General features: G+C 41.9%; 1 protein-coding gene across 2 annotated transcripts in view; it reads left to right on the plus strand.

Moving 5' to 3' along the window:
* Nucleotides 1-12,964, plus strand: part of LDLRAD3 (low density lipoprotein receptor class A domain containing 3) — a 183,526-nt gene that overhangs the window by 19,562 nt on the left and 151,000 nt on the right. The window lies entirely within an intron of this gene.

Consider the following 12,964-nt stretch of genomic DNA (forward strand, 5'->3'; position numbering starts at 1 on the left):
TTCACAGGATGATTCAAGCAAAAATTCCACACAGGCGAAGCCTTCTGCATCGCCCGAAAATGAAGGCATCAAACAAATACAGGCAAAGTTGTTTTGCTTTTTTGTAATGTGCACAGTAACTTTTTTGGGTGCACAACTTCTGGGGGTCTGATTTTCAGAAAGTCGCAAGTCTCATTGCCCACTCTTCTTCCTTTAAGATGTTACAAGTTGGGCATTAGAAACTGAATTATCCAGAACCACTTGTCAATTTCACAACAAATGCCTTCCCCAATCCCTAGAACATCAAAACAAAACAAAAACAAAAAGCTCTTCACCAAGATATATAATGAAGAAAAGAAGTAAGTTACTATGGATTTTGTAAATATCCTTCGGTATTTACTTTGGTTGAAATGAGCTTCTTTGCCTGTTGTATTTCAGGATACTTGTCATGAAATCAATCACAGAAATCCCCTTGGGCGTTGTCCCACAGTGTGCTGGTCAAGCCTCTGATGCCTGTTTTCCTGCTCTCTGGGGCTCCCCACCATCCTGTCCTGTTGGGCCAGAAGCTCTGGGCTACTCCATAAAAGATGCAGACTGCAGTGGGAACTGCCCTCCTGCAGTGCAACACAGATTCTGAACCAGTTCAGCTTCAGGAGGGCTCTGTATGCAGGAAATCACCGCCCCCCGAAAAAGGGACCAAAACCCCAAATAAATCCCTCTTGTGCCGCATAAAAGCACTACACACTGAAAGCCCATAAAGTCAGGTCAGCCTTCTTTATCATGAAAGAGATGCAGGGTGGGTGCTTTCCTCTCCCTACCCTAACAATTATTTACTTTGGGCTTTAACAATCATAGTTTTTGTTAAATACAAAAAGTTGCAAGTGAAAACAGTCATATCAAAGTAAGTTGCAAAGTTAAAATAAACAAAAACCCCCAGCTTGTCCTATTACACTAGGAAACTTGTTTCATGCAAATTCTTACCCTAAACAGCTGTTTTAAACATTTCTTTCACAAGCTAAACTGTCTCCTAGCTTGGACCTAATCCTTCCCCCACCTTCAGTCTTAGATGTTTCCAGCATAACTTGCAGTCTGTTAGCACCTTCAAGACTAAAACATTTGTTAGGTCATGTGCTTTCATGATCTGATACATTTGTTAGTCTTGAAAGTGCTACATCACCTCTTGTTATCTGTGATGCTGGAGACTAACATGGCTATCCCTGTGAGACAGTGTTTCCTAAAGACATCTTAGGTGGTAAGGGGGCATCTGGTAACTCCTCTGTTTTTTGTTTGTTTGTTTGTTTGTTTTTTTCTCCCAGCACCCCCAACCTTGTCTTCCTTTTGTCTGAAGTGGGAATTCTTTGTGCTTAGTTGTGAAACCCAAATTGCTCTCTTTGCCTACATGTAGGGTTGCCTATCTATATTGTAAGACACATCCCTTATTTCATTGTATACATCGTAGCCAGCTGCCTCTGTCTATGACAGTTATTTCAGAAAGCTCTGATCTCTAAGTACACTTCCAAGTACTCAGTAAGCAAATGATCCTGTGGTCTGATACCATGTTTTGTATTGTGCTGTATTTTGAACTGTGCAATATAGTGCCTCTTTAAATAAAGAGTATTTTATGTTCTTGGAGTACAGATGGTCACCATGCATGTGTCTCTAGGTAGTTTTATTGCATCTCTCAGACATGAATGAGTGTACAATTAGGGCATCACTGTGAGATAAGGACGTGCTCTGCGTGTTTTACAAATGGGGTGAATGCTGAGTCCCAGAGAAGTGAAGTGATGTGCTCAAGACCACATAGTTTGTGACAGAGTTGGGACCAGAGGGGAAATCTCTTGAGTCTAAGTCCAGAAGATGCCATTCTTATTTGAAAGAGCTCCCACTGTCAGGGTTAGAACATGATGAGGATGCTTGTGTTGGTCTCATTTATCCTAAAATGCCCATCAGAATGCCCCTGCCATTTTAACTTTCTTTTGAATTCACATATTATCTAACTCTGTCTTGACATCTGAACACATGGTTAAAGTATTGAAACTTGTTTGCCAGATCCTTTTACTCTGGTCACTGATTGAGAGCTCTGACAGGGACATCTCAAGACAGTGGTGGACAACCTGTGGCCCACTGGGGCTGCACATGCAGCCCCCAGAGCCCCCATCTGATCACTTCCCCATGCATGGCTGGAGCCCCACACTTCCTCCTCCTCCTCCTCCCTACCAGTGCTTTCAGAGTGCTGTGAATCGCCTGATTTGTTGTCTCCCTGCCAGAGCTGTTCAAGCTCAGGGAGAACATGAGAGGCATGTGGGGAGGGGGAAGGACAGGATCTGTGGGCCACAGGTGGAACCTCAGTGGACTACAGGCTGCTGTAACCCGCTGAGATGGAGGGCTGCTCATGTGGCCTGCTCACTGTTCGTGGTTGCTCATTGCTGCTGTAAGAAAATATGTAAAGTTTAGGAAACTCCCAGGGCTGTCAATCTAATTTATGTTATCAGATCCTAAATCCATTCTTAAATTGATGGGGAATGGGAAAAATAGTTGGTTGACACGATGCAGAGTCAATGTTTGTGCTGCTCTTGTATCGTTTATTGTCTAGTAAGATAATTACATAGGAGTGGAAGGCTCAGATGGAGGCTTGGGTAGATAGCAGCAGATGGTGTCTTTCTCCCCATGCCCGTAATTGTCCTCATGTATTATGCATTAGTGATAGGAAATGTGTCTGCATGGTATGAATTACTGACAATACAGTATTTGTATTGCTGGCTGCAGTATTTGACAACCAGTGTTAAATTACTTTGGCTTTCCACTGAGCTTGTAGTTGAGTTTATTTTTTTTACCAGCGCAAGAAAGATTTGTAACTCACAGGCATGTTGTTCACATTACAGCAGATTTAAAGCATCTTGGAAGAGCAGAATTTGGAACGTCTTGCTTTATATGGGGTAATTTGGCCACTGGCAATAGGATGGGGTGTAAGTTTTTTCCAAGGGTTTAGAGGAAATGCAGCATCTAGCTTTATTTTTGGCTCAGTTTCTGCTCTCCTTACTTTTGGTGATTTTCTGTAGTTTTCTTTTTCAGGTCTAATGCTAATACAATGAAATGATCATATTTATTCAAAAATGTACTTGGGAACAGCTCCCAGAGCCCTTTTAAGGTACATCAGTATTGTACAAATGGCAAAACAGAGATTAATTAGGGTGAGTTTTGGTAGTGCACAAGTATGACTGGGTTCAGATTCTACCTCTGGCAAAGAGTGGGCAAATCACTTAATGTCTGCCTCAGTTTACTTTCTCTATAAATTGACAGTTCAGGTTGAACCTCTCTAATCCGGAACACTCTCGTCCAGCACACTCCATAATCAGGCATGATTTTCATTAGCTGGATGATCATTTTTCATGGGTGTGGCCAAGTTTCCTGTGGTCCCATAAAGTTGGTTTCCAGCCACCTGTCCTGACTGTGTTCTGTGCTGTTCTTTAGCACATGATCTATCTTTAGATAGAATCATAGAAGAGTAGGACTGGAAGGGACCTCGAGAGGCCATTGAGTCCAGCCCCCCGTCCTCATGGCAGGACCAAGCACTTTCTAGACCATCCCTGAAAGCCACCTATCTAACCTCTTCTTAAATATCTCCAGTGATGGAGATTCTACTACCTTCCTTGGCAATTCGTTCCAGTGTTTGATCACCCTGACAGTTAGGAACTTTTTCCTAATGTCCAACCTGAACCTCCCCTGCTGCAATTTAAGTCCATTGCCTCTGGCTCTATCCTCAGAGGCAAGGAAGAACAAGTTCCCTCCCTCTGCCTTATGACACCCTTTTAGATACCTGAAAACTGCTATCATGTCCCCCCTCAATCTTCTCTTTTCCAAACTAAACAAGCCCAGTTCCTTCAGCCTTTCTTCATAGGTCATGTTCTCTAGACCTTTGATCATTCTTGTTGCTCTCCTCTGGATCCTCTCCAATATCTCCACATCCTTCCTGAACTGCGGTGCCCAGAACTGGACACAATACTCCAGCTGAGGTCTAACCAGTGCAGAGTAGAGCAGGAGAATAACTTCTTGTGTTTTGTTCACAACACACCTGTTAATGCATCCTAGAATCATGTTTGCTTTTTTTGCAACAGCATCACACTGTTGACTCATATTTAACTTGTGGTCCACTATAACCCCCAGATCCCTTTCTGCTGTACTCATTCCTAGGCAGTCCTTTCCCATTCTGTATGTGCGACACTGATTGGAGCACTTTGCATTTGTCCTTATTAAACTTCATCCTGTTTACCTCAGCCCATTTCTCCAGTTTATCCAGATCCTTTTGAATTATGACCCTATCCTCCAAAGAAGTTGCAACCCCTCCCAGCTTGGTATCATCTGCAAACTTAATAAGTGTACTTTCTATGTCAATATCTAAATCGTTAATGAAGATATTGAACAGAACTGGTCCTAAAACAGACCCTTGTGGAACCCCACTAGTTATACTTTTCCAGCAGGATTGAAAGCCATTAATAACTACTCTCTGGGTACGGTTATCCAGCCAGTTGTTCACCCACCTTATAGTAGCCCCATCTAAGTTGTATTTGTGTAGTTTATTGATAAGTATGTTATGTGAGACCGTGTCAAATGCTTTACTGAAATCTAGGTATATCACATCCACCGCTTCTCCCTTATCCACAATGCTCGTTATTCTATCAAAGAAAGCTATTAGATTGGTTTGACATGATCTGTTTTTAACAAAACCATGCTGGCTGTTCCCTATCACCTTACCACCTTCCAATTGCTTGCAGATTATTTCTTTAATTACCTGCTCCATTATCTTTCCTGGCACAGAAGTTAAGCTGACTGGCCTGTAGTTTCCCGGGTTATTCTTGTTCCCCTTTTTATAAATGGGTACTATATTTGCCCTTTTCCAGTCTTCTGGAATCTCTCCCGTCTCCATGATTTTCCAAAAATGATTGCTAAAGGCTCAGATACCTCTTCTATCAGCTCCTTGAGGATTCTAGGATGCATTTCATCAGGCCCTGGTGATTTGCAGACATCTAATTTTTCTAAGTAAATTTTAATTTGTTCTTTTCGTATTTCAACTTCTAAACCTACCCCTTTTTCACTAGCATTCTCTATGTCAGGCGTTCCTTCAGATTTCTCAGTGAAGACCGAAACAAAGAAATCATTAAACATCTCTGCGATTTCCAAGTTCCCTGTTACTGTTTCTCCCTCGTCACTGACCAATGGCCCTACCCTCTCCTTGGTCTTCCTGTTGTTACCAATGTATTTGTAAAAAGCCTTCTTGTTTCCCTTTATGCTTGTAGCTAGCTTGAGCTCATTTTGTGCCTTAGCCTTTCTAATCTTGCTCCTGCACGCTCGTGTTGTTTGCCTATACTCATCCTTTGTAGTTTGTCCTAGTTTCCATTTCTTATACGATTCCTTTTTTAGTTTGAGATCATGCAAGATCTCCTGGTTAAGCCAAGGCAGTCTTTTGCCATGTTTTCTGTCTTTCCTATGCAGCGGGATAGGTTGCTTTTGAGCCTTTAATAATGTCCCTTTGACATTAAATGTCTTCTGAGAGCCCAAGAAGCAGTGGAAGTGTTGGCAATGCTGCTATACGCTATTGACCTCCCGTCAGTCAGCAATTCTATCATAGAGCACCAGTTGTTCTGAGGGTGTTGGACAAGAGTGAGTTTCAACCTATACTATTTACCCATCAGCAGCACCGAATATTTATTAGTGTTTATGAAGCTGAAAAACACTTTGGTGATATGTATTATCACCAAATTATTGTAGTAGTTTGTTAGATTGGTGAGAGAGTGGAAACTTTTAAAATTATGGTTGGTTTCCTTATCCTGTTTGTCGACTCTGGAAAACAGTCTTTTGCATATGGTATTTATTCCAGTGCCTTCTAACCCCTTTTCCACGCTGCAAATTTTCTCCATTCCTGTAGTACTTATGCAGGTACTATTTTAAAAAAAAGAGTAGGAAAGACTCATCTTCAGAAAGAGGGTTCCCTCTGGAGATGTGGAGCGGTTTTCATATCAATAACACATCATTACTCTGGGAGAAAGATTAGAAGGGTAAATTTCCAACAAGCATCAATGGAAAGACGCATGTCCATAGAAAGCAAACTTAAAACATAAGTGAGTCACTTCTCTCTACATTTGGCTGATCTTTTCAAACAGAGAGGCTTCTTCTGAAGTGTCTCCTTCTATCTCCTGTGGTGTAAAGTACTGTCTCTCTAATGCTATTGTTTTCATTCTTTTGACTTTTATAGGCTTGGTTGAACAGGCTATTTTTGATGTTTTTTTTTTTTTCCCTGCTCTCTCTTTGAAGTGGTTTTCCAAAGTTGCAGGCGGGCGTGTTGTGGCGTGGAGTGCATTTGTTAGCCACAGGCATTCAAAACCCAAAAAGAAACCTGAATATGTATAAAACTATTTGATGGTTAAATCGAGACAACAGGCGTCAAGAGTTGGGATTACGTGGCTTCTCTTTCAGTGCTTCCTAATCAAAGTTGTTTCATATTCCCGATTGTGCACATTTCCAGATGTGGGAGTGACTAGTTCTCTCTTGGCTACAGTGTAGAATTCTGCAGAGGCTTTTCAGAATAGGTACTTGAGAATATTCGTGGTGGCTGCTCTTTTTAGCATAGGGAATTTACACACTGTGCAGGATTCTGACTAAAAATAAAACAAGGAAACAGTGCAAAGTGAAACACAGCAGACACCAGTATTCTTATAAATTGGAGATGGAAAAGACATGTTGGTGTCTCTCTCCTTTTCCTTCCCAGGGCAAATGAAAGATGATTCCCTAGAGTATGTAGTAATGTAAATGAGTAACACAGACTATTTTTAGTATTTGTTGTATTGTCTTTTAATTTTTTTTGACTGAGGCATGTCTTTGATTTTGTAAAATAAAGACTTTGATACCTGTGCATGTTGTCCAGTGATGTGAAAAGATCTCAAATACTGCACTGCATTTGAGTACAGTGTACATGTGTACTTGAATGCTGTGCTTTTATCTGCTAGGAACAGTTGAAGAGAATTTTCATTCCCCACCTCCATCAGTATAGTTTTCAGATGGATTAAATTAATTTTTAATCAACATTCAAGTATATAATTTTTAGCAAAGTCCTTAGTCTTGGTGGTTCTTTCATTTACACTGATTTTACACTGGTGACCTCAGTGGATTTACTACCACTCTGCATCTTGATGAGCAGAATCGGATGTTTCGGGTAGGAAGAAACCTCAGCAGGTCATCTCATCCAACCTCCTGCTCGAAGAAGGACCTACCTGAAGTGGGGATTCCAGAGAGGATCTACCTGAAGTGGGGGTTCCAAAGGGCCAGAGCTATGTCGTGATGTGCCTTAGCCTCCGAGAGGAGATTCCACTACTTCTCTAGGTAACCCATTGCAGTGCTTCATCACCCTCTGAGTGAAATAGCTTTTTCCCCCCTAATATCCAGCTTTGACCTTTGACACTGCATCTTCAAACCATTGCTCTTTGGTCTGTCATCTGTCACCACTGAGAACAGTCTCTCTCCATCCTCTTTGGAACCCCCCACTTCAGGTTGTTGAAGGCTGCTATCAAATCCCTTCTCATCTGCAGACTAAATAAGCCCTCAGCCCCTCCTCATAAGTCATGCTCCAGACCACTAATAATTTTTGTTGCCCTCTACTGGACTCTCCAGTTTCTCCACATTCTTTCTGTAGCATGCCCAAAACTGGGAGCAGGATTCTAGATGTGGCCTCACCAGTGCCGAATAGAGGGAAATAATTGCTTTCCTCAATCTGGGGAGCTTTGCCTACTAATGCAGCCCAGTATGCCATTAGCCTCTTTGGCAACAAAGGCACACTGTTGACTCATATCCATCTTCTTGTCCACTGTTATCTATCAGTCCTTTTTTGTAAAACTGACACTTAGCCCCTCAGTCCCCAGATTGCAGCAGTGCTTGGGATTCTTCTCCATCCTAAGTGTATGACTCTGCACTTGTCATTGAAACTCATCAGATTTCTTTTGGCTCAGTCTGCCTACGTCACTCTGGGTCCCAACCTTACCCACCTCTCCCCTCCAGTTTAGTGCCATCCATGAGCTTGCTGAACATGTAAAGTAACCTATCATCCAGATCATTAATGAAGATGTTGAACAAAACTGCCCCATAGACAGACTCTGGAGCACTTCATTTGGTACTGGCTGCCAACTAGAATCAAGCCCTTATCTCATCATCGCAGGCAGTCGGGTTGGTCGGGCATAACTTGCCCTTAGTGAAGTGATGTTTGACTGTTTTTGATTACCTTCTTCTCCTTCGAGTGTTCAAAATGGATTCCTTGCAGACTTGCTCCGTGAGAAACAACAGAAACAAACCACTGATTTCTGGTAATCAGGTTCCGAAAAGTTCTGTTACTGAAGCTTCTTAAACCTTAAAACTGGATTTTTAAAGTCCACAAGTAGACAAACATGTTAAAAGGAGGAACACAATCCATTTAAAAACGCTGCCTGACAGACTGGGGCCTGATTCTTCTGTCTTGTTTGTGTAAAATCCCTTGCATCCCTTCTGAAGTCTGTGACTTGCCTTTGCTATAAAGTGGGGGAAAAAATGACATTAACTGGAATCCCTGGATCCTATCTGAGTCTTGCAGAAACTTCCTTTGCCTAAACATCTGGGTCCTGAAGAAAACAGCTAGACACAAAGGAGGTTATTGCTGTACTCAGCAAAATGGTGAGTGACTTTCTGGAACCATTGAAGTCAAAACTAATCCTGACTGCTTTTGAAGTCACTGTCTCTTAGAGTGTCAGGCCTACGCTGGTCACTTTCCTAAATTATCTACTTTGCCAGTTGCTTATTGAAATCTTAGTAGTTTTTCGAAAGAAGGGGAAACTGAGAAGAAAAAAAGCAGCAATTAACTGTTACTCTTAATGCTTGCCAAATGTAGAGGGCACAGAGCTTAAAAAAGCTGATTTGTATAAAGTGTGTCTGATCCTGTGTTCTTTTCCACCAGACCAATTCTATTCGCTTTGAAGGAATTGCATTGAAGCAAAGCTGGTGTAGCATAAAGAAGCACGCCCAAAGTCTTAAAGGATCATTTAATTTCCATTTCCACTCATTCACTATATTTTGCTTTCATGTTGCTGTTTTCAGGGCCTTGTTTTCTTATGTTTGTTTAGATATGGTGCAATCTTGGTGGTGTTTTTTTAACTGTTGCAATGCAAAATTGTTTGCACTCAGGAAAAGTGTTTGATCACAGAACATAGCTAATAGCATATTTTTTTTTCTTTTTAAAATGGCTCTGAAAACCACAATGTGTCTTATGCTTCAGGGGAAGTTGGCAGTGTCACCCGGCCCTTGCTCTCAGTGAATTGGCAGTTTGCTTTGTTGGGGCCTGAAAGCAAATATTGCTGCAGGTACCTGACTTTGCACTCTCTGGTTGATCATTGAGTTCGCAATGCTTATCCTGTTTATCCCATTTACCTCCTTCAGTTTTCTGGTTTAAAGGATCCATTTGCTTATTTATGATGGTAGTGGAACACCAGTCCGGCTAAAATATGTATGAATTTAACCCCTTTCAGCTGAGAGAGTGTTTTTCAGGGCCAGCTTTAGAACAGTGTGTGTCCGATTCAGACAGAAGATTTGTATCTGCATCTCCTACCTCCCAGTGTGTTCCTTATTTACCAAGCTGTACTGTTGTATTTTCTCTCTCTGGCATAGTGGAAATCCAAGAATTTATACGAGATGGAACAGCCTCTGAAGGAGATTTTAAGAGCAGCCGACTTCAGAATAGTCAGTAGCCTGCTTGTCAGGGTGCTTACTTGGCCTGGTGGACATCTGAATTCAAGTCCCTGCTTCAGAGTTGAGATTCAAATCTAGGTGTCTCATGTACTGGACGAGTGCCCTAACCACTGGGTGCAAAGGGATAAGGTGGCATATGCCTGCCCTGGTCCCTCTCTTGTGAAACTGACAGGACTCTTCTGACAAATTCCAAACCTTCAGAACCACATGCTGTTCTGTTTTTTTTTTTCTTCAAAGTTTGCCAGCCAAAATTTTTTTTCTCTTCTGCCAGTTTTACTGTTCTATTATTTATGCAATACCATTGGTATTCATGGCACTTTCAGACTAGTAAGACAGATCTTTGTCTTGGGCTTACAGTTGACAATAGAAGACTTTGTCACTTGAAGAGTGTAAGGTGGGCAAAGCTAATCAAAAGCTGGAAGATGCAGCATGAGTGGATATAGTTTATAGCAGAGAGCAATGAAAGAGAAGCGAGTTTTTTTTTTTGTTTGTTTTTGTTTTTTTTGTTCCCTTTTCTCCTCAATTTACGAGATCAGAGGTGTGGGCAGACAGCAGTGTGAGCCCCACATGTGACTTTTACCATTCAGGTACGGCTTGCAGAGCCCCTCCACGCTTCCCCATTCTCTGCTTAGAAGTCTCGTAGTGGGGTGGGATGGCTTGGGACTTCAGCCCCATTGGGTGACTTTCAGGTCTTGAATTTCTGAAGGTCATCCTATGCACGTCTAGCCACCCTTGCACGTGGGTTTCGTATCAGATCAGTCAAGAAAAGTTTTCAGTAACAATTCTAACGAGGCAGTGGTTGAACGAGGCATGTAAGGAAGGGATATGGTTCCATGTGCAATGGCAGCCTGAGAGCAAACTTGAGAGTGAGTGATGGGTTGATACAAAGGAAACAGGTGAGAGGTTACAGTGCACGTGGGGAAGGCAGGGTACATGTCTGTGGAGTAGCTGGCAGTAATGGAGGTTGCATCTCAGTGCTTTTTGTTCTCTGCTTGCCTAATCACCAGGATGTGTAGCTAGTTGGATGACAGCTGCCCTCTATCTGCATCAGGTAGCATTTATATTTGTAATCAAGATTATGGTTTTGCAAATGAAAAAGAAGCAACCATCTTAAAACACACTATTGATTAGAGCTAGGCATGCAATGTCGTGCCATAGGCACTTTTAATCCTGCTTATCACTAGTTTTTCAGATTCATGTTGTATTTGCCTACTTCCTTGCTTAATATCATCATCATTATCATCATCAAGTGGCAGAGGTGCAGTTTGTGGATGAAGCCAAGTTCTAGCTGTTATGTAGTCAGTTTATATATTAGAGAAATGCTATATCCTTTTTCAGCCAGGGTTCTAGAACCCTCTCGGGGACTGCAAACATGTTTCAGGGTGTGAATGGAGGGAAAGGGCAAGGGGCGGCCGGTGGGCTCCAAGCCTGGCTAGGATTGGATGATCTAGGGCAGTGTTTCTTAAACTTTTTGAGACCACCGAACATCAAGCAATAATCTTCTTCTATAGAACACCTATGAAAATTTTCTTTAAAAACGTCCAACATACACAGCATAAACAAAATGAAGTAATTTGATCAGATATCATAGCAATGAAGAAATAACATTGCATCTGGTTTTAATAACAGAAAATATAGCCCATCAGTGTAAGATATCAAAAAAGGTGTCAGACACTTGCGGCACACCTGCAGGTTTTCATGGAACACCAGTGTTCTGTAGAACGTAGTTTAAGGAAATAATGATAAAAGGGGCCAGGTCAGAAAACCAAAGCCCTGCTGCAAGGGACTGTAGCCCCAGTCCTGATTCCCCAGCATGCAGGTCTAAAGCTGAAACCTGAGCAGCTTAGCTTCACGGTGCCTCCTGTGGTATGGGATCCCGACAATTGCCTGCTTGCTACCCCCTAACTCCAGCCTGGCTTTTACACATCGGAAAACAGCTGTTGTGGTAGAGCTGGGCAGTGTAGATTTTATTCCAGTGGAGGGGGAGAGAAGGGGAGAGCTCAGAAAGAAAAAGGTTGGGAAACCTGCTTTAGGAAACCTCAACTGGAGCATGTGAGGTGCTTGTGGAAAGCTGTTAACTTAGTAGAGGCTCCCTTTCCCTCCAGATCGGTACTCTAGCCTGTACTCCAGCTGGTGACGGGAGGTGCTCTTCATCTGAGGCAACTATCTTTCATGTGAAATACAGTAAGAACTATGTTGCTGGCCATTAAGTACCTGCATAGCACATCTTGCAGGACCTGGGTTATTTGTTAGGAGAAATTTTAGCCATTGTATTCTATCTTCCCTACCTAAATTTCTCCTTGTAGTTTCAGTTGGATGGTCCATAGCAGAAGAGTCAGCACAAATTATTAACAATGATATTTTATTTGAGTGTTAACTGTTTGAATGTCCTGGCTGCCTGTTCACCAGCAAAGCAGTGACTGCATAAATCTCCCTCCACTGAATGTTATGGACTATATGGCTTTTAAAGGCAGGGAAATTAATTGCATAAGAAGCTAAGACGACAGGAAAAACCTATAATAGTTTATCATGTTCTGGGGATTTTATAAGTGTTATAAATTTAAGTTACACAAATTGTGTTTATTCTGGAGGCGTCACACATTTTTCATTTTTTTGAATAGGGTTGATGAGTTTTTCAATAAAACAGAAGCCTCGTTGTTTAAAAAGGAAGCAAAGGCAGACAAAGGAGAGGCTTTCAACATAATAGACAGCAACAGAGTTCAGACCTCATGAAAATACTCCAGTTACATGGCTACTAATGGCTAAATTATTAATACAGCATTGATTGAGGATGCTTTTGAACATTGGCTATCCTTTTACACTGCCTTGTTAATAGCCGGAATTATAGGAGTCTTCTTCCATATGGGGCCTTTCATAATACAAACAGGCTTTCTTTCAGATTCAAAACAGGGAATGTGGAGTGAGTTCCTAGTGGTGTTTCAGTAATACTCAGTTTCCTAACTCTTGAATGCTAAGAATTTACATTGAGAGGAGAATGGGATAAAAGAGGAAGGAGGGACAGACAGTGTCCTCTTGCGTATCAGGAGGCAAATCTGCAGCTGAATTAGCCTAGAATGAGTTTGTGTAATCTAGCTGCAGGGAGACTTAGTCTTACTCCTCTGTGGACAGAGACTTCGCACTTATAAGAGTGCCTTCCATCCTGAAATGCTTTTCTAGCTGCTGCTCAAGTTAGAGAAGGTTGTGTCAAACTGATCTCTGTTAACAC

The sequence above is a fragment of the Carettochelys insculpta genome, chromosome 6 (genome assembly GCF_033958435.1).
Source record: "Carettochelys insculpta isolate YL-2023 chromosome 6, ASM3395843v1, whole genome shotgun sequence".
Lineage (NCBI taxonomy): Eukaryota > Metazoa > Chordata > Testudines > Carettochelyidae > Carettochelys > Carettochelys insculpta.